The sequence below is a fragment of the Phyllobates terribilis genome, unplaced genomic scaffold (assembly GCF_046119375.1).
Source record: "Phyllobates terribilis strain yellow unplaced genomic scaffold, ASM4611937v1 Scaffold_136__1_contigs__length_4911898, whole genome shotgun sequence".
NCBI lineage: Eukaryota > Metazoa > Chordata > Amphibia > Anura > Dendrobatidae > Phyllobates > Phyllobates terribilis.
This window is the reverse complement of record NW_027362896.1, coordinates 828311-850769: the sequence shown is the minus strand read 5'-3', so window position 1 is coordinate 850769 and position 22459 is coordinate 828311. Positions and strand designations below refer to the sequence as shown.

General features: G+C 50.8%; 1 pseudogene; it reads left to right on the top strand.

Annotated features, from left to right (window-relative positions):
- The window catches only part of LOC141204939 (uncharacterized), a 163045-nt pseudogene that overhangs the window by 33630 nt on the left and 106956 nt on the right, over positions 1-22459 (top strand).

Below are 22459 nucleotides of genomic sequence, written 5' to 3'. Positions count from 1 at the left end.
CCTTAGTTAAATCAGCTCGGGGCCACCAATATATCCTGGTCATCATGGACTATGCGACTCGGTATCCGGAAGCGGTTCCCCTAAGGAACATGTCCAGTAAAAGTATAGCCCGAGAGCTGGTCCATATTTTTGCTCGGACAGGTCTACCAAAAGAGATTCTGACAGACCAAGGAACCCCCTTCATGAGCAAGGTGATGAAGGAGCTTTGCAGAGTCCTTCAGATAACTCAGCTTCGGACCTCGGTTTATCATCCACAGACGTACGGCCTAGTGGAACGCTTCAACAAGACCTTAAAGGCGATGCTCAAGAAGGTCGTTGAAAAGGATAGGCGAGACTGGGACTACCTGCTCCCATTTCTGCTTTTCTCGGTCAGAGAAGTTCCTCAAGCCTCCACTGGCTTCTCTCCATTTGAGCTCCTATATGGGCGGCATCCAAGAGGTCTCCTAGACATCGCCAAGGAAACTTGGGAGGCTGAAGTCACACCACATCGGAGTATCATTGAACATGTCGCCCAGTTACAGGAGAGAATGTCAAAGGTGATGCCCATCGTGAAGGAACATCTCCTCCAGGCGCAGGAAGCCCAGGCGAGGGTCTATAACCGGTCGGCAAGACTAAGACAGTTCCAGCCCGGGGACCGTGTTTTGGTGCTGATCCCTACCATCGAGAGCAAGTTCCTCGCCAAGTGGCAAGGTCCATACGAGGTGGTGGAGAAAGTCAGCGAGGTTAATTATAAAGTCCACCAGCCTGGCCGAAGAAAGCCTCATCAAATATATCATGTAAATTTGCTCAAGCCGTGGCGGGACCGTGAACCTGTGGAAACTCCTTGCCTGGGAGCCGCACCAGAAGGCAAGGTGGAGGAGGTCACTATTGCAGAGACTCTATCATCGGCCCAGAAGCAACAGTGTCGAGAATTACTACAGTGGAATCGGGAGCTGTTCTCAGAGTTGCCGGGGCATACTCAAGTGGTAGAGCATGATGTGCTGACAGAGCCGCATGAACGAGTGAATCTGAAGCCGTATCGGATTCCGGAAGCACGCCGGGAGGTGATCTCGGCCGAGGTGAAGAGGATGTTAGACCTCGGAGTAATAGAGGAGTCAAAGAGTGGGTGGTCGAGCCCAATCGTCCTCGTGCCGAAATCCAATGGAGAGTGGAGGTTTTGTAATGACTACCACCGGCTGAATGAGGTATCCAAGTGTGACGCGTACCCGATGCCCCGCGTCGACGAACTCATCGAGAGGCTTGGACCGGCGAGGTACATCACCACTCTCGACCTGACGAAGGGCTACTGGCAGATCCCCATGTCCCATATGGCTAAGGAGAAGACGGCTTTCTCAACACCTGATGGGTGTTTTCAATACACGCGGATGCCGTTCGGACTACAGGGGGCCCCAGCCACTTTCCAGAGGGCTATGGATCGGATCCTAGCCCCACATAAGAAGTATGCCTACCTCGACGACATTGTGGTCTTTAGCCCAGACTGGGCTAGTCACCTACCTAAACTACAGGCCGTTCTGGACGCGCTAAGGAAGGCAGGATTTACCATAAATCCAAGAAAGTGTGCCATCGGGAACGAGGAGGCCAAGTACCTGGGCTATGTTGTTGGGAGAGGCGAAATAAAGCCGCAAATCAAGAAAGTGGAGGCAATTCAAACCTGGCAGCAACCACTCTCGAAGAAGCAGGTGAGAGCATTCCTAGGAATGGTAGGATACTACCGGCGGTTTATCCCGAATTTCGCCATGATTGCCGCGCCACTAACGGCTCTTCTAAAAGGCACCAAATCAACTATGGTGAAATGGACGGAAGAAACGGAGACCGCGTTTCAACAGTTGAAGCTAACATTGTGCAAGCAGCCGGTCCTGGTCGCGCGACTTCAAGAAAGAATTTGTGGTCCAGACGGACACTTCAGAGGTTGGTCTAGGGGCTGTACTCTCCCAAGAGATAAATGGGGAAGAACATCCCATTCTCTATCTAAGCCGAAAGCTGTCCTCCTGCGAGAAGAAATACGCCATAGTAGAGAAAGAGTGTTTAGCCATAAAATGGGCCGTGGATACACTGAAATATTACCTACTAGGCCGAAAGTTTAGATTAGTATCAGACCATGCCCCGTTGAGATGGTTGAGGGAGAAGAGGGGTAAAAATGCCAGGGTAACTAGATGGTTCCTAGGACTTCAAGAGTTTAACTTTCACGTGGAGCATAGGCCCGTGAAGTTTCATGGGAATGCAGATGCCCTCTCTAGGATTCCCTGCCTGGTGTCAGAAGGTGCCCAAACCCCCGGCTTTGGGCAGAGGGGGGGAATATGTGACAGTGTCACTGGTTTTATATGTGAGGGGAGGTATGTGTCACTCAGGATGCTCTCCTGTGTGAACTAAGACCTACTTTATTTTTCTGCCAGCGTGTTATATGCTGGTAGGCTTACTCTGTTAAAGGGTGTGCGGTTTTATGGGAATGGCAAAGAGGGCGGGACGCCATTCCCCCTACCTCCCCTCAGGGTGTGGCTGAGCAATGTGTAAAAGCTCAGTCCCTTTTTTTTTCTCTGGAGTGCGGTCTGGAGAGGGAAGTCTCCAGACAGTATTGTGGAAGCTGCAGAGCTTTTCACATGGACTTTAGCAGTGCAGTTTATGCTACCGAGAGCGGGCGGAACCCGCTCATCTATGGACTGAGTTATACTTTGTTTTGTTTTTTTTCCATTTAACCCAGAGGGGTCATGTTTGTTTTCCTGTGAAACCTGCATGAGTTTATGACTGATAATAAACCAGCAGAAAGGAAACCTGAGAAAGTGTGTCCTGAGTCTGCCTCCAGGAGAGCCGAGCGAGTCGTCTTGCCACAGGACATAGAGAAAAACAGGAAACAGGTTAGGAGACAGTTCAGACAGGAACTGTTACTGCAACAAATACAGGAACGAGCCAAGGTAAAGCCAAGTGCTGGTTCAGACAACGCAGGAGAAAGGGAAGGTACAGACATAGAGAGAAACAGGAAGCAGGTTAGGAGACAGTTCAGACAGGAACTGTTACTGCAACAAAATAAAGGAACGAGCCAAGGTAAAGCCAAGTGCTGGTTCAGACAATGCAGAAGAAAGGGAAGGTACGGACATAGAGAAAAACAGGAAGCAGGTTAGGAGACAGTTCAGATAGGAACTGTTACTGCAACAAATACAGGAACGAGCCAAGGTAAAGCCAAGTGCTGGTTCAGACAATGCAGGAGAAAGGGAAGGTACGGACATAGAGAAAAACAGGAAGCAGGTTAGGAGACAGTTCAGACAGGAACTGTTACTGCAGCGAGATACAGGAGTGAGTCTGGGTATGCGGCCCCCAGAGGGCGGGACGAACAGGCTAGGAGCGTGTTCAGACGGGCCTGGAAATACAGCCTCCAGGAAGGCAGACAGGCAGGCAAGAAAACACAGAATAGGACCTGGCACATTCAGAGTGAAAGAGCACACTGAATGAACATGTTGCTCAGGCACCAGCTTCCAGGTGAAGCTGGTTTAAATATCCAGTGACGGACAGCAATAGGCTGAGGACGCATTAGGGGTGTGCCCACAGCAGCTACAAGAAGCAGGAAGAGATCGGGCGCCGCCCTTAAGCAGCCAGAACAGAGGCAAGCAGACAGCATGGAAAGAAGCCAGGCTAGCAGACTGGACTGGTGATCAAGTTTGCGATCTTGCATAGTGGGGGATGGAGCACTATGCAAGAATGCCACTAGGTATGTTACACTCTTAATCCACCCCTGGAGACATGTAAGCAAGGAGAGCAAACTGTCAGTCGTTACATGTGTCACACTGGTGAAAGGGAGCGCTGGGCTTGGTGCTCTGGACCACAACTCAATTCTCTTTGCCCTAAAACCCTTCTTCTAAACTCATTTGTCATACGGGAGTCCTTGTTATCTCCCCGTCCATGGAACCAGATACAGCTGCACACATAACAGAAGACTTCAGGTCCGATTTAAAAGGTTCAGCTTCGCTGTGCAATTTGGATACATGTGGTTGCGGTACATAGAATGAGACAGAGTCCCCTCCGGTTGATGTTTCCTTTGCCCAGTGGACTATCAGTCCTTTGCTCCATTCTGCCCGACCTGTCCCCACCTCAACAGCTTCTGTTAGTAACAGGGGCTTTCTTTCTGGCATTACAGCTTTCCTGAGGACCACCATCTTTCCCTCTCACTGTGACCCGGCTGGCCTCTTCCTCACAGAGAAGACAGAGACATGGAATCTGATACCTCTTCTGGGCCCTAGGCCCAAAACCGACCCAGGATCTGCACAAAACTTCAGATGTGTCCTCATACTGTTTTGGAGACTTGTAACTGACAAGACACCTCACTGCTGCTGCATCCACTGATCTTGAACCTGTCACAACTGTCTGGGACTTCCTGTCCTCGAACTCCTCACTAGGAAGTACTTCCCCGTTTTATCTGATCTACCCCCTCCCAAAATGTGGGAGCTTTTAACTATCTCTTACTCAAACTGTATATTCCTATGCCATAACGTATGGCACAGTCCTTGTTAAGGGTAGCCACCCGCTTCAGGAACAAAAGAACCCCAAGGTTTAGCTTTCCTTAACATGAATACCACAGCTCCAGAGCTTCCACGTTCAGGCCCTCCCTACCCAAATGTTCTGAAAGGCTGTGATTTTATCCTCTGAGTTCTTCCCTTTCTACATGTGTTTAATCACCCTAGCACTAAGATGGCTGATTAACCCCTTTCTATACTTCGTGTGCTGGGACACTTTTTCTATATTTATATCACTGGAGCTAACAATCTTAGTGTTACGCATCGTCTCTCCAGTACTTTGCCAGTGACCTTGTCACAACGTTAATAACTGGTGATGTAAAAAAAGAACGATGCCCAACAGATTTTTTTGTGGATGAAAACTGGATTATTTTTTATATGCTTGTGTGAACCCTGCCTAAAAGTCATAGGGGGCAACATAGGAGATGCTGCTAGAGACAAAATACTTGTAAACAACAGAAGGTTCTGCTGCCTGACTGAGCGCAGAAGCCCACTGCATTACCAAAGCTTTAAACTGATGAAATCAAGTGAGATTTTGAAATCCCTCAGATATGCAAAACAAGCACATAGAAAAAGGCGTGACAAACAGTGGCAGCCATCTTTGAAAATCCAGTATACCTGCTCAGTCTGGAGATAACACACAGGGGGCCTTCTTACCTCCACACACACAGACCATGTGTCAAACAGACTACATTTTACCCTGTGAACCACCTAACGTATGTGGGCAGCCAGACCTGCCCATCTCTCAGGCTGCCCATAAAAGCTGGCCCAGATGCACAAAACAAGTCTCTTAGTACTAAGTGCACTAGGGCAATACTCCAGGTTTACATGACAGAGGACAACCACCTCTGTGATACATACCTCCCATCAACTATGTCTGGTAGCCACTCTGCCTAAACCTGTGGGGCTTGGCACCTTCTACTTCTAGACATGGGATTCTCGAGAGGGCATCGGCATTACCATGCAGCTTCCCAGGTCTATGTTCAGTGGAAACTGAAACCCTGCAGGGCTAGAAACCAGCGGGTAACTCATGCATTTTCCCCTTTTTCTCCCTCATCTGCCTGGGTGGAGCATGGTCTGATATTAATTTAAATTTTCGCCCTAACAGATAGTATCGTAATGTGTCCACCCTCCACTTTTGGCCAAGCATTCCTTTTCTATAGCTCACATGTTGATAGCTTTCTACTCAGGTAGAGCACAGCGTGCTCCTCCCATGTATCACCTGAGAAAGGATGGCTTCTAAACCAACTTCTGAGGTGTCTGTCTGGAGTACAAACTCCTTCATAAAGTCCGGGGCAACCAGAACCGGTTGCTTACACAAAGCTACTTTCAGTTCTTGAAAGGCTCTCTCCGCCTCCGCAGTCTATTTGGCCATAGCTGATTTCATCCCCTTAAGGAGGTCGGTCAGGAAAGCGGCCGTCATGGCAAAGTTTGGGAGAAATCTCCTATAGTACCCCACGATTCAATGGAAGGCTCTAAGTTGCTTCATGAGAGTGGTCTTGGCCAGTTTTGGATTGCATCCACTTTACTGATCTGGGGTTTGAGCTCGCCTCCACCTACTAGAAATCCTAGGCACATTTTTTCAGATTTATAGGAAACCTCGCCTTCCTGAAGGCATCTTTTGCAGATGACTTCCCCCAATCTGTGCTGAAGACTACAATATCGTCTAAGTATGCCGCAGCATAATTCTTATGGGGTGCGAAGATCCGGTCCATGGCCTTCTGGAAGGTGATCGGGCTCCCTGCAGACCAAATAGCATCCACACATATTGGAAGAATCCATCAGGCATAGAAAAAGCAGTCTTCTCCTTGGCTTCTTGTGACATGGGGATTTGCCAATATCCCATTGTTAAATCCAAGGTGGTTATATACCTTACTGGCCCAAGTTTCTCGATCAGCTCATTGACACGCGGTATCGGATATACATCGAACTTGGAGACTTCATTCGCCATCAGGTTTTGGAACCTGGACCACCGGCTCTAGAATTCCTCAATGACTCAGAGATTCAGCATACTCTTTACTTCCTTGGAGATCAGCTCTCACCGGGCCTCGGGAATTCAATAGGGCTTCAAGTTCACCCGCACATAGAATTCCATCAGAATCCCGTGTTCTATGGCCTCTGTACACCCCAGCAAATCTGAGAACAGGTCTCTATTCTGCTGCAACAACTCCCAAAACTGCTGTCTTTGGGTCTTCGACAGCATCTTTGCAATTCTGACTCCATTAACATCTGCTTTCGGCTTGACCAGCAAACACAGATTTTCAACAGGCTCCCTGTCTTGCCATGGCTTGATAAGATTGATGTGGTACACTTGGTACAGTTTTTGTCTTTCTGGTTGATGACCCTTGTAGTTCACTTCACCAAGCTTCTCTACCACATCATAGGGGCCTTGCCATTTGGCCAAGAACTTACTCTCCACTGTGGGAATTAGTACAAGAACTCCCTGGGGCTGAACTGACTCACCATGGCTGACGGGTTGTAGACCCTAGCTTGAGCCTCTTGTGCCTGCAGATGTCCTTTTACGATGGGCATCACCTTCACAATCCTCTCCTGAATTTGGTTGACGTGTTTGATGATGCTCTGGTGGGGCATGACTTCAGCTTCCCAGGTTTCCTTCACTATATCAAGGAAACCCTGAGGATGTCAGCCATACAGAAGTTCAAACGGAGAGAAACTGGTAGATGCTTGTGGAACCTCACGGATAGAAAACAACAGATACGGTAGGAGACAGTCCAAGTCTCAACCGTCCTTCTCTATGATCATCTTACGCATACTCTTCAAAGTTTTATTGAACCCTTCCACAAGGTCGTCTGTCTGGGGATGGTACATGTACGTCTTCAGTAGTGTAATTTGCAAGGCATTACACAGTTCCCTCATCACCTTACGCATAAAGGAGGTTCCTTGGTCGGTCAGGATGTCCCTCGGTAATACTGTTCGGAAAAAATCGTGTACTAACTAGCGGGCTATACTTTTCGCAGAGGAGTTTCTCTGGGGAACCGCTTCAGGGTATCGCGTAGCATAGTCAAGGATGGCCTATATATATTAATGCACACGAGCAAATTTAACCAGGGTCTAACCAAGTCCATGGCAATTCACTCAAACAGCACTTCTATGATGGGTAATGGCACGCACGAGGGGACTTCGAAAGTGAGAGGAGGAGGCAGTTATTTGGCAGGTGGGACAGAACCTTCAATACGTTAAGATTTTCTGGTGACATCCATTCCAATAGAACCTTCGCATAACCCGTTCTTGAGTTTTGTCCACACCCAGAAGACCAACCAAGACATGTGAATGGGCCATGTCCAACACCCTCCATCTATAGGGTCCTGGTACCAACAATTGCTCCACTATTTCCTCTCTGACCTTAGTAACCTGGTACAATAAGTCCCCACTCAACATAAAATAGGGAAACCTGGTGTCAGCCCCTGGCTCCTGTGCTATACCTTTTATGATGGTTACATTATTGAACGCCTCCATTAGAGATAGGTCCCTATGTTGGGTGTACCCAAAATTTTCGCTGGTCACCTAAGGAATGTCGAACTCAGGGGACACTATCTCCTCATCTCCCACAAGGACACAAAACAGAAAGCCATTAGACTCTGAGTGTGGGGACACTTTTTTATGGGAGACCCATCTGTTATCTGAGCAAACAAGCACTGTCCCCCTCCCCCACAAGTCCCAAAACCAACAAAAGTCCCAGCCTATGATGATGGGGTGCAAAAAGTCCTAAACCACGCCGACCTTGTGGGACTTGGGCTGTTTCAATGTCTACTCTGGCCACTGGATAGTCTTTAGCATCCCAGTGAATGCAATGGATGCCAACCTTCTTCCCAAGGATAAGCTGGGGAGGAAGTGTGGCTCTCACAAGGGTCACCAAACTCCCTGAGTCTAGCAGTCCAGTCACTTGATGACTATTCATCTTTACGGGACAAACTTTTGGCCTCTCGCTGGGTGGACAGTTCACACAAGCTTGTGGCCCCTCGGTGGATGGACAGTTCACACTGCAGGCTGGGTACGTATCGTATGAACAGCTGCTCGGAGGTCAAGGGACAACGGGCGGCTATATGGCCTTGGCTGTGACATTTCCAGCATATAATATCGCCAGCTGGGACCTTCGGCATACTCTTCCCTGCCCCTTTGACGCCCCACTCCTTTTTGGGCCTCCGTTCCTTGTTGAGACCCCAGTATGGAGTGGGTTGCCTCCCCAATGAACCCTTGACCCCCTAATACCTTTTGACTAGTCTGACCAGGTCATCAGCGTTCCGAGCTCACCCTGGGCAACCCAAGTCTGTATTGGCCTTGGAATGGAGTGCACGAACCGGTCCATTACCACTCACTCTAGCATCTGTCATGTATCAAACAGACTCCATTTTACCTTGTGAATCACACCCAAGGGTGAGATATGTGGGCAGCCAGACCCACCCATCTTTCAGGCTGCCTGTAAAAGCTGGCCTAGATGCACAAAACAAGCCTCTTAGTACTATATGCACTAGAGCATTACTCCAGGTTTACATCACAGAGGACAACCTCATCTGTGATACATACTTCCCATCAACTATGTGTCTGGAAGCCACCTTACATCATCGAAGACCGAACAAGAAGTTAATGGCTGAAATACATGCACACATGTATACAGCTATAGTGAGGTAAATGAAGGTGCATAGAAACTGACAGCTTCCTTCATGCAAATACACTCCCAACATCATTCATCTAAGTGACCCAGAACTCGCTCTATTCGCACACCTTGTACACGCGTGGCTCCGCTTCGTACACCTCGTACACACACGGCTCCGCTCCGTACACCTCATACACACCCGGCTCCACTCCGTACACCTCGTACACACGCGGCTCCGCTCCGTACACCTCGTACACACTCTGCTACATCCACACTGTAAACGCCTCCTGACCCCACACATAAACTTCAGCTCATCCAGCACCATGACAACCAGCACAGCAGAGTCCTGCATCCACTGAGGCCCCTGATCATGTGACCCCTGACTCCTCCCCTTCTGTGACCTCATCACAGGTCCTGTGGGCACAGAGCAGCCATATATGTGGTGGCGGCTCTGCAGGTGGAGGTCGGTGCCGTCTCCATTACTCTCTAGCAGGATTCGGCTTCGGTCTCTTGGACGTCATCTTCTTCTCGTCTTCTTCATGTAGTGAAGGCTCCTCCAGACGTCTCCGGCAGCCGCTCCCTGGATCACGCGCAGCACATTGAGGCCATTAGTGAACGATCCTTTTCCTTTTCTTGTTAATGTGAAGAAACGAGTTTGTTGTGAAATCGCCCAGAAGTGAGAATCTCCCTAATAACAGACGGAGTCCTGTGACCTCACTATAACCCCCTTCTCCGGCCTCAGAGCAGAGCGCCCCCGCCTGACAGGACTTTGGGGTCTTATCTGCTGTTTCAGGTCGCTTCTTCTAACTGTTTCCACCTGAAGGGGTTAAAAGAAGCTGAAAAAACTGAACGTGTGAACAGCGAGTTGTTTTTACATCATTATCTTCCATCTTCTAGAAAATTTACCTTAAACCTTAGTGGATGGAGAAGGACAAGGAGAAGATGGCGGAGAGGATATTCCACCTCACCCTAGAGATCCTCTTCCGGCTTACTGGAGAGGTGAGAGATTCTGATGACGTCACATTACATCATTCTTATCTATGGGAATAACAGATGGACAGAACTGGAGAGGTGAGGACTCTGGAAATGTCTGGAGGGAGATTTATTAATGTGTCTCTCCATAACCAGGATTACACAGTAGTGAAGAAGACCTCTAGTGGGCGCTGTCAGGACCCTGTGTCTGAGGGATGGGGAAGACCCCTGAGCCCAATCACGGGGCCTCCACCTCACCCCCTGATACATGAGGACATCAATGACCAGAAGATCCTAGAACTCACCTACAAGATGATTGAGCTGCTGACTGGAGAGGTGACACTGCTGGGAATGCTGGGACATTATACAGTAACGCTATGAAGGGATCGGGGGGATGACGGTATCATTGTATGTGTCAGGTTCCTATAAGGTGTCAGGATGTCGTCGTCTATTTCTCCATGGAGGAGTGGGAGTATTTAGAAGGACACAAAGATCTGTACAAGGACGTCATGATGGAGGTTCCCCAGCCCCTCACATCACCAGGTAATAGACAGGACTAAATACACACGGCCTATAATTATCTGTATGTAAAGAATGAATTCAGTCCCTGTATGTGTTTCCTCCAGATCTATCCAGTAAGAGGACAACACCAGAGAGATGTCCCCGTCCTCTTCTTCCACAGGACTGTAAACAAGAAGACCCCAGTGTTCCTCAGGATCATCAGGTAGATGGAGAGAAGGTGTCATGAGATCTCCCCTATGATGTGTAGACGGCTGTGAAGGTCTTGTGCTCAGTCTTGTTTTATCCACCAGTATTGTATGTTTTATACTTGTGTAATGAGAACGGTGGAGATGGCAGGATTAGAGCTGATCATAGATGGGACTTCTCCATCTGTCTGTGACTTTTACAATATTTGTTTCAGGGTGAAGATCTGACCCATATTAATACTACAGAGACATATGTGAGGGGTGATGAGCGGTGTAAAGAGGAGATTCCTACATATGACCACCCAGGTGAGTACTGACCACTAAATGCAGAGAAGTCACAGATCCTGTGGTCATTATATTATGAGTTTGATCACACAAGTAATTGACGTGCATTTTACTTGCAGATAGATTTGATGCGTAATAAAAAAAAGCTTTTTTTTTACACCTTTTTTGATTAACGCGTTTTGGTAGCAAAGTTTCAATGCTGAAATGGAATTTTATTTGCTGCAGAAAGGCTCCATGTCTCCAATTGTAATGTAGTTGTGAGCAGGGGCGTACATAGGAATCATGGGTCCCCATAGCAGAAGTTTTAATTGGGTCCCCCACCACACCCTAAGAAAATGTAAATGATTGTCGGGGTCACAGAAGAGCAGATCTCACAACTTTCCAGCCTTTACATAGTAATTCTTACTCCTGCTGAAGTCCTAGATTCCTCTTTCATTGCCCCCATAAAGTATGATGCCAATAAAAGTGCCCCCCAAACACAGTATGATACCCCCATGGTGAATTCCTCCACATTCACAGTATAAGGACCCTACTGTACCCCACCTCAACTCCCAAGGCAAAGTATGGTGACCCCAATACAGTATGATCCCCCAACTGTGACCCCCTAGAGCTAGAGAGGATGGTAGGTAATAAGGGAGGGTGTTAGACATAATAAAAGATGAATCTATATAACGAAGGACGGAGCTATACATAATAAGTGAGTACACTATATACTAAGGGAGTATGCTATACATAATACCGCTACATTCCTGTATCTATGTGCTGTGTCGGTGTGCTGCCCTGTTTTACAGATGCATTGAGCATGACCTATTCTGATTCTCAAGATCAGATGAGATCAGAATAGGACATTCTCTGACCCTCACAGATCTCATTCTCAGAACCGTGATTTTCATGGATGCGTGAATGGATCTATAAAACTCTACGAGTCTGTGGACCATCCGATAAAAAAATCTGGCAGTATACGGACATTTCACACAAATGTGAGAATGCAGCCTAAAGGATTTTACAGATAACATTATCACTCCAAGTCGCACAGTGCAGATCAGGGCCGGCTCCAGGTTTTTCTGGGCCCCGGGCGAAAGAGTCTCAGTGGCCCCTTTAACACATACCACGATTCATGATGCAGAGATACGGCGGAGAAATATATATATATATAGTACAATGCAAAGATTTCACTTCTTACATTACATGAGTGATATCTATTGTAAATTCCACAATAGCTCAGAAACCGGTGAATCGCTCCACACAGAATAGTGGCCCCCATATAAGGCTCCATACGGAATACTGACCCCCATATAAGGCTCCATGCGGAATACTGACCCCCATATAAGGTTCCATGCGGAATACTGACCCGCATATAAGGCTCCATGCGGAATACTGGCCCCCATATAAGGCTCCATACGGAATACTGGCCCCCATATAAGGCTCCATACGGAATACTGGCCCCCATATAAGGCTCCATACGGAATACTGGCCCCCATATAAGGCTCCATACGGAATACTGACCCCCATATAAGGCTCCATGCGGAATACTGACCCCCATATAAGGTTCCATGCGGAATACTGACCCCCATATAAGGCTCCATGCGGAATACTGGCCCCCATATAAGGCTCCATACGGAATACTGGCCCCCATATAAGGCTCCATACGGAATACTGGCCCCCATACGGAATACTGGCCCCCATATAAGGCTCCATACGGAATACTGGCCCTCATATAAGGCTCCATACGGAATACTGGCCCCCATATAAGGCTCCATACGGAATACTGGCCCCCATACGGAATACTGGCCCCCATATAACGCTCCATACAGGATACCGGTCCCCATATAATGCCCCATACAGGCTGTCCCCCCTTATAATGCTCCATGCAGGCTGTTACCCCCCACATAATGCCCCATACAGGCTGCCCCCCCCCCTTTATAATGCCCCATGCAGGCTGTTCCCCACCTTATAATGCCCCATGCAGGCTGTCACCCCTCCTCTTTATAATGCCCCATGCAGGATGTCACCCCTCCTCTTTATAATGCCCCATGCAGGATGTCCCCCCCCCCTCTTTATAATGCCCCATGCAGGCTGTTCCCCACCTTATAATGCCCCATGCAGGCTGTCACCCCTCCTCTTTATAATGCCCCATGCAGGATGTCCCCCCCTCTCTTTATAATGCCCCATGCAGGATGTCCCCCCCTCTCTTTATAATGCTCCATGGAGGATGCCCCCCCCTCTCTTTATAATGCTCCATGCAGGATGCCCCCCGCCCTTCTCTTTATACTGCCCCATGCCTCCATACATTAAAAAAAAAAAAATCAAATACTCACCTCCCTTCTCCTCACCTTCTACCTGCTGCCCGCTGCCCGCTGCTCGGGTCCGAACTCCAGCGTTGTCGGCGTCTTCCCTCTCAGCGCTCCCTGTGACGGCTCAGGGGAGGGCGCGGTGTAAAGACGTCACCGCGCCCTCTGACCTGAGACGTCACAGGGAGCGCAGAGCAGGAAGACAGCTGATCTGCGGAGGCACGGGGAGAGGTAAGTATCCGCCTGCCGGGGCCCTGAGCAAGCGGCGGAGAAGGGCGGGCGATGACACCGCTCTCCTCCGCCCATAGCCCAGCGGGGTGCGCGACCGCCAGTGGGCCCCTCTGCCTGCTCAGGGCCCCGGCATTTGCCCGGGTGCGCCGGGTGCTGACGCCGGCCCTGGTGCAGATACAGAATAATATTTACATCCGGGTACTTACCGCTGATGTCTCATCTGATCAGAGTCGGTTTCTGCTGTTTCTTCTCCATCTGGTCAGACCTTCATGTCCACATCTCCCAGCCACGACTCATCTTGTCATGATGATCTCCAGCCTAGAAAATAACAAGGTCACATATATTGTATATATACATGTGTCTCCCCCGCACTGCACCCCGGAATACACATATGTACCCCCCCCATTAATATACTATTAGCCACTTAGTAATCAAAATATAAAGTGATAAGCAGCACTGTGCCCCCCATTAACTATAATCTCCACCGGCCAATAATATAAATTATTCAGTCTTTGTTACTCTCCCCAATTAACTGTAAGGCTATGTGTACACGGAAAATATACAAGCACCCCCGTCATTGCTCTGTCCCAGCACCTCCCGTCATTGCTCTGTCCCAGCAACCCCCGTCATTGCTCTGTCCCAGCAACCCCCGTCATTGCTCTGTCCCAGCAACCCCCGTCATTGCTCTGTCCCAGCAACCCCCGTCATTGCTCTGTCCCAGCAACCCCCGTCATTGCTCTGTCCCAGCAACCCCCGTCATTGCTCTGTCCCAGCAACCCCCGTCATTGCTCTGTCCCAGCAACCCCCGTCATTGCTCTGTCCCAGCAACCCCCGTCATTGCTCTGTCCCAGCAACCCCCGTCATTGCTCTGTCCCAGCAACCCCCGTCATTGCTCTGTCCCAGCAACCCCGTCATTGCTCTGTCCCAGCAACCCCCGTCATTGCTCTGTCCCAGCAACCCCCGTCATTGCTCTGTCCCAGCAACCCCCGTCATTGCTCTGTCCCAGCAACCCCCGTCATTGCTCTGTCCCAGCAACCCCCGTCATTGCTCTGTCCCAGCAACCCCCGTCATTGCTCTGTCCCAGCAACCCCCGTCATTGCTCTGTCCCAGCAACCCCCGTCATTGCTCTGTCCCAGCAACCCCCGTCATTGCTCTGTCCCAGCAACCCCCGTCATTGCTGTCTCCCAGCACCTCCCGTCATTGCTGTCTCCCAGCACCTCCCGTCATTGCTGTCTCCCAGCACCTCCCGTCATTGCTGTCTCCCAGCAACCCCCGTCTTTGCTGTGTCCCAGCAACCCCCGTCTTTGCTGTGTCCCAGCAACCCCCGTCTTTGCTGTGTCCCAGCAACCCCCGTCATTGCTGTCTCCCAGCAACCCCCGTCATTGCTGTCTCCCAGCAACCCCCATCATTGCTGTCTCCCAGCAACCCCTGTCATTGCTCTCCCCAGCCCCACCATCCCCATATTTGCTTTCCCCAGCCCCATCACTGCTTTCTCCAGCCCCACCATCCCCATCATTGCTCTCCCCAGCCCCATCATTGCTCTCCCCAGCCCTACCATCCCCATAATTGCTCTCCCCAGCCCCACCATGCACATCATTGTTCTCCCCAGCCCCACCATCCCCATCATTGCTCTCACCCATCTCCCCTCCCCAGCGTTTCAGTTAAAATAAAAAAAAACAAAAAAACAACACTTACCTCTCTGCCCGTTCCCCCGCAGGCTGCAGCTTCCTTGTTGTCTGCAACTTCCTCCCTCACACAGGCCCGCACTGCATGATAACGTCATCAAGCAGCGCGGGCCTATGTGAGGGAGGAAGCGGCAGGCAGGAAGCAGAGGACGGATCTCTGCTGCTCTGCTGCCATTCTCTCCTGTCAGCAGTGGAGCTGCAGGGAGAAGCTGCATCGGCGGGACCCCCCGATAAGTACGCCCCTGGACTGTAATGGTACCCCCTGGGCTCGCGTGCCCCATAGCAGTCATGTGGCCTGCTGCCATTAGCGGTACGCCACTGGTTGTGAGTTACCAGATTACAGCTGAATGTCAAGAAGAGAGCCGGGTCACACACAGAAGTCAGGCAGGTGGACATCTAAGCTGGAGAAGCCAAGGTCAATATCTAGCAGCAGTACACGTCCCGGAAGGGCAGTCAAGTGAGAAGCCAAACCGTTCTGTGGCAACAAGAAGTATGTAGGCAGATCAGGAAAGGGTTTAGAAGTAGGGTCAGGTAATAATCTGGTCAAAGTCCAGTTTTGATTCTCCATTGAACATTTCACTAGAAAAGATCAGTGACATGCACGGTAAAAATTGAGCAAATGACAAAGCTGGTTCAAAGAAGTGGAGAATTGAAAAGCACCTGGTGGCTTTATATCACAATCTATTAGTCCCTATTTTAGTGTCTACTGTTAACATCCCCATCTATAATATAACCGTCTAAGCGTCCCTATTTCTGAAGCCTCTATAGACTGCGCATGCGCGACGCGCAGTCTGGCTCCAAACAGAAGAACGTATCCAGCCGTTACAGGTAAGAGGAGTGTATGGTGCCAGACATCACGGTATGTGTAGACACTGAACGCATACCGCGATCTCCGGTGCCATACTTACATACTTACCTGACCGGGAGGAGCGTTGCCGCGGCGCCTCTCTTCTTGCCGGAGACCGGGGGCGGAGTGGAGGCGTCGGAATCGGCGCATGCGCATAGCGCTATCCAACGCCATTTTACTGAAGACACATTTGCAGTGTGTCTTTAGCAAAATGGCGCCAGACAGCGCGGTGCTCCAGCGCCGCACTCCTCCCCCGACCTCCGGCAGAACAGGACACAGCAGCGCTGGAGCACAGGGAAGAAAGGTGAGTATAAGTGTTTATTTTTTTTGTATGTGTGCAGCGTGAAAGGGATGAGGGGGCCACACATACCAGAATTGAGGGATGAGGGGCCACACATACCAGGATTGGGGGATGAGGGGGCCACACATACCTGGATTGGGGGATGAGGGGTACCATACCAGGATTGGGGGATGAGGGGTAACATATTAACAGGATTGAGGGATGAGGGGGCCACACATACCTGGATTGGGAGATGAGGGGTACCATACATAACAGGATTGGGAGATGAGGGGATTGAGGGATGAGGGGTAACATACATAACAGGATTGGGAGATGAGGGGATTGAGGGATGAGGGGTAACATGCATAACAGGATTGGGAGATGAGGGGATTGAGGGATGAGGGGTAACATGCATAACAGGATTGGGAGATGAGGGGTAACATACATGACAGGATTGGGGGATGAGGGGTAACATACATAACAGGATTGGGAGATGAGGGGTAACATACATGACAGGATTGGGGGATGAGGGGTAACATACATAACAGGATTGGGGGATGAGGGGGCCACACATACCAGGATTTCGGGATGAAGAGACCATGCATACCAGGATTGGGGGGATGAGGGGGACCATGCATACCAGGATTGGGGATGAGGGGGACCTTACATACCAGGATTGGGGGATGAGGAGTACCATTCATACTATAGGATTGGGGGATGAGGAGTACCATACATACTAGGATTGGGGGATGAGGGGACCATGCATACCAGGATTGGGGGATGAGGGGGCCACGTATACCAGGATTGGGGGATGAGGGGTACCATACATACCAGGATTGGGGATGAAGGGTACCATGCATACCAGGATTGGGGATGAGGGGTACCATGCATACCAGGATTGGGGATGAGGGGTACCATGCATACCAGGATTGGGGATGAGGGGTACCATGCATACCAGGATTGGGGATGAGGGGTACCATGCATACCAGGATTGGGGATGAGGGGACCATGCATACCAGGATGGGGATGAGGGGCACCATGCATACCAGGATTGGGGATGAGGGGTACCATGCATACCAGGATTGAGGGTGAGGGGTACCATGCATACCAGGATTGGGGGATAACGGGTACCATGCATACCAGGATAGGGATCTGGGGGGGCCATGCATACCAGGATTCGGATGAGGGGCCATGCATACCAGGATAGGGATGTGGGGTACCATGCATACCAGGATTGAGATTGAGGGATGCCATGCGTACCAGGATTGAGGGTGAGGGGTTCCATGCGTACCAGGATTGGGGGTGAGGGGTGCCATGCGTACCAGGATTGGGGGTGAGGGGTGCCTTGCGTACCAGGATTGGGGGTGAGGAGTGCCATGCGTACCAGGATTGGGGGTTAGGGGTATCATGCATACCAGGATAGGGATCTGGGGGGGCCATGCATACCAGGATTTGGATGAGGGGCCATGCATACCAGGATAGGAATGAGGGGTACCATGCATACCAGGATTGAGGGTGAGGGGTGCCATGCGTAACCAGGATTGGGGGATGAGGGGTGCCATGCATACCAGGATAGGGATGAGGGGTGCCATGCATACCAGGATTGAGGGTGAGGGGTGCCATGCATACCAGGATAGGGATGAGGGGTGCCATGCATACCAGGATAGGGATGAAGGGTGCCATGCCTACCAGGATGAGGGGTACCATACATACCAGGATAGGGATGAAGGGTGCCATCCATACCAGGATAGGGATGAGGGGTGCCATGCATACCAGGATAGGGATGAAGGGTGCCATGCATACCAGGATAGGGATGAAGGGTGCCATGCATACCAGGATGGGGATGAGGGGTGCCATGCATACCAGGATTGGGGGTGAGGGGTGCCATGCATACCAGGATAGGGATGAGGGGACCATGCATACCAGGATGGGGATGAGGGGTACCATGCATACCAGGATTGGGGATGAGGGGTACCATGCATACCAGGATTGAGGGTGAGGGGTACCATGCATACCAGGATTGGGGATGAGGGGTGCCATGCATACCAGGATTGAGGGTGAGGGGTACCATGCATACCAGGATTGGGGATGAGGGGTGCCATGCATACCAGGATTGGGGATGAGGGGTGCCATGCATACCAGGATTGGGGATGAGGGGTGCCATGCATACCAGGATTGAGGGGTGAGGGGTACCATGCATACCAGGATTGGGGGATAACGGGTACCATGCATACCAGGATAGGGATGTGGGGTACCATGCATACCAGGATTGAGATTGAGGGGTGCCATGCATACCAGGATTGAGATTGAGCGGTGCCATGCGTACCAGGATTGGGGGTGAGGGGTTCCATGCGTACCAGGATTGGGGGTGAGGGGTTCCATGCTTACCAGGATTGGGGGTGAGGGGTGCCATGCGTACCAGGATTGGGGGTGAGGGGTGCCATGCGTACCAGGATTGGGGGTGAGGGGTGCCATGCGTACCAGGATTGGGGGTGAGGGGTACCATGCATACCAGGATTGGGGGTGAGGGGTGCCATGCATACCAGGATAGGGATCTGGGGGGCCATGCATACCAGGATTTGGATGAGGGGCCATGCATACCAGGATAGGAATGAGGGGTACCATGCATACCAGAATTGAGGGTGAGGGGTGCCATGAGTAACCAGGATTGGGGGATGAGGGGTGCCATGCATACCAGGATAGGGATGAGGGGTGCCATGCATACCAGGATTGAGGGTGAGGGGTGCCATGCATACCAGGATAGGGATGAGGGGTGCCATGCATACCAGGATAGGGATGAAGGGTGCCATGCATACCAGGATGAGGGGTACCATACATACCAGGATAGGGATGAGGGGTGCCATGCATACCAGGATAGGGATGAAGGGTGCCATCCATACCAGGATAGGGATGAGGGGTGCCATGCATACCAGGATAGGGATGAGGGGTGCCATACATACCAGGATAGGGATGGGGGGTGCCATGCATACCAGGATAGGGATGAAGGGTGCCATGCATACCAGGATAGGGATGAAGGGTGCCATGCATGCCATGATGGGGATGAGGGGTGCCATGCATACCAGGATTGGGGGTGAGGGGTGCCATGCATACCAGGATTGGGGATGAGGGGTGCCATGCATACCAGGATTGAGGGGTGAGGGGTACCATGCATACCAGGATTGGGGGATAACTGGTACCATGCATACCAGGATAGGGATCTGGGGGGGCCATGCATACCAGGATTCGGATGAGGGGCCATGCATACCAGGATTCGGATGAGGGGTACCATGCATACCAGGATTGAGATTGAGGGATGCCATGCGTACCAGGATTGAGATTGAGGGGTGCCATGCGTACCAGGATTGAGATTGAGGGGTGCCATGCGTACCAGGATTGGGGGTGAGGGGTGCCATGCGTACCAGGATTGGGGGTGAGGGGTGCCTTGCGTACCAGGATTGGGGGTGAGGGGTGCCATGCGTACCAGGATTGGGGGTGAGGGGTATCATGCATACCAGGATAGGGATCTGGGGGGGCCATGCATACCAGGATTTGGATGAGGGGCCATGCATACCAGGATAGGAATGAGGGGTACCATGCATACCAGGATTGAGGGTGAGGGGTGCCATGCGTAACCAGGATTGGGGGATGAGGGGTGCCATGCATACCAGGATAGGGATGAGGGGTGCCATGCATACCAGGATTGAGGGTGAGGGGTGCCATGCATACCAGGATAGGGATGAGGGGTGCCATGCATACCAGGATAGGGATGAAGGGTACCATGCATACCAGGATGAGGGGTACCATACATACCAGGATAGGGATGAGGGGTGCCATGCATACCAGGATAGGGATGAGGGGTGCCATACATACCAGGATAGGGATGAAGGGTGCCATCCATACCAGGATAGGGATGAGGGGTGCCATACATACCAGGATAGGGATGGGGGGTGCCATGCATACCAGGATAGGGATGAAGGGTGCCATGCATACCAGGATAGGGATGAAGGGTGCCATGCATACCAGGATGGGGATGAGGGGTGCCATGCATACCAGGATTGGGGGTGAGGGGTGCCATGCATACCAGGATAGGGATGAGGGGACCATGCATACCAGGATTGGGGATGAGGGGTACCATGCATACCAGGATTGAGGGTGAGGGGTACCATGCATACCAGGATTGGGGATGAGGGGTGCCATGCATACCAGGATTGGGGATTAGGGGTGCCATGCATACCAGGATTGGGGATGAGGGGTGCCATGCATACCAGGATTGAGGGGTGAGGGGTACCATGCATACCAGGATTGGGGGATAACGGGTACCATGCATACCAGGATAGGGATGTGGGGTACCATGCATACCAGGATTGAGATTGAGGGGTGCCATGCGTACCAGGATTGAGATTGAGGGGTGCCATGCGTACCAGGATTGAGGGTGAGGGGTTCCATGCATACCAGGATTGGGGGTGAGGGGTTCCATGCGTACCAGGATTGGGGGTGAGGGGTGCCATGCGTACCAGGATTGGGGGTGAGGGGTGCCATGCATACCAGGATTGGGGGTGAGCGGTGCCATGCGTACCAGGATTGGGGGTGAGGGGTACCATGCATACCAGGATTGGGGGTGAGGGGTGCCATGCATACCAGGATAGGGATCTGAGGGGGCCATGCATACCAGGATTTGGATGAGGGGCCATGCATACCAGGATAGGAATGAGGGGTACCATGCATACCAGGATTGAGGGTGAGGGGTGCCATGAGTAACCAGGATTGGGGGATGAGGGGTGCCATGCATACCAGGATAGGGATGAGGGGTGCCATGCATACCAGGATTGAGGGTGAGGGGTGCCATGCATACCAGGATAGGGATGAGGGGTGCCATGCATACCAGGATAGGGATGAAGGGTGCCATGCATACCAGGATGAGGGGTACCATACATACCAGGATAGGGATGAGGGGTGCCATGCATACCAGGATAGGGATGAAGGGTGCCATGCATACCAGGATAGGGATGAGGGGTGCCATACATACCAGGATAGGGATGGGGGGTGCCATGCATACCAGGATAGGGATGAAGGGTGCCATGCATACCAGGATGGGGATGAGGGGTGCCATGCATACCAGGATTGGGGGTGAGGGGTGCCATGCATACCAGGATAGGGATGAGGGGTGCCATGCATACCAGGATGGGGATGAGGGGTGCCATGCATACCAGGATTGGGGGTGAGGGGTGCCATGCATACCAGGATAGGGATGGGGGCAGCACAAATACCAGGATGGAGGCAGCACATACCAGCATGGGAGACCATATACCAATAAAAATGCTCGCCACCCGGGCGTAGAGCGGGCTCAGTAGCTAGTCTTATATAATGCATACAGTCATGGCCGAAAGTGTATTTTAGCAGGGTGCCAACAATGTCGTCTGGCCTATTTTTGGAGTTTATTTTCTCTTTTTATTTTTGTGTTGTTCCAATACCCACAAAGGAAATAAACCTGTGTATAACAAAACAGGAGAAATACTTCATTTTCTGGAACAATTTCAAGGGCGCCAACACTTTCGGCCATGACTGTATATAGAGAAATGTGAGACAATATAGAGATTAAAAATATAATTTATTAGATCGCAATTAAAAACACATAAAAATACAAAAAGTCATTTAAGAGGGATAAACGTAATCACAAAAAGAAATGAAATAGGGCATCTGGATGAACCCTGGATAAGTCCTAAGCATACAGCCTTAAAGGGGTAATCCCATCTCCAAAATCCTATCCCAAAATATAGTCGGGGTGATAATAATAATAATAGCAAATACCTCCAATTAGAAATGTGGTATAGTTCTCCTGATTCTCTATGTCGCTTACCCCATGTGCAGAGCATTGCAGTAGCTTAGGTATCCCTGGTTATCACCACTGGCAACTGACTGTCACTATATGAGTGGTAGTAACCATAGATACCTAAGCTACTACAATGCCCTGCACATGGGGTAAGCGACATAGCGCATCAGAAGAACTATACTATATTTCTAATTGGAGATATTTGCTTATATTA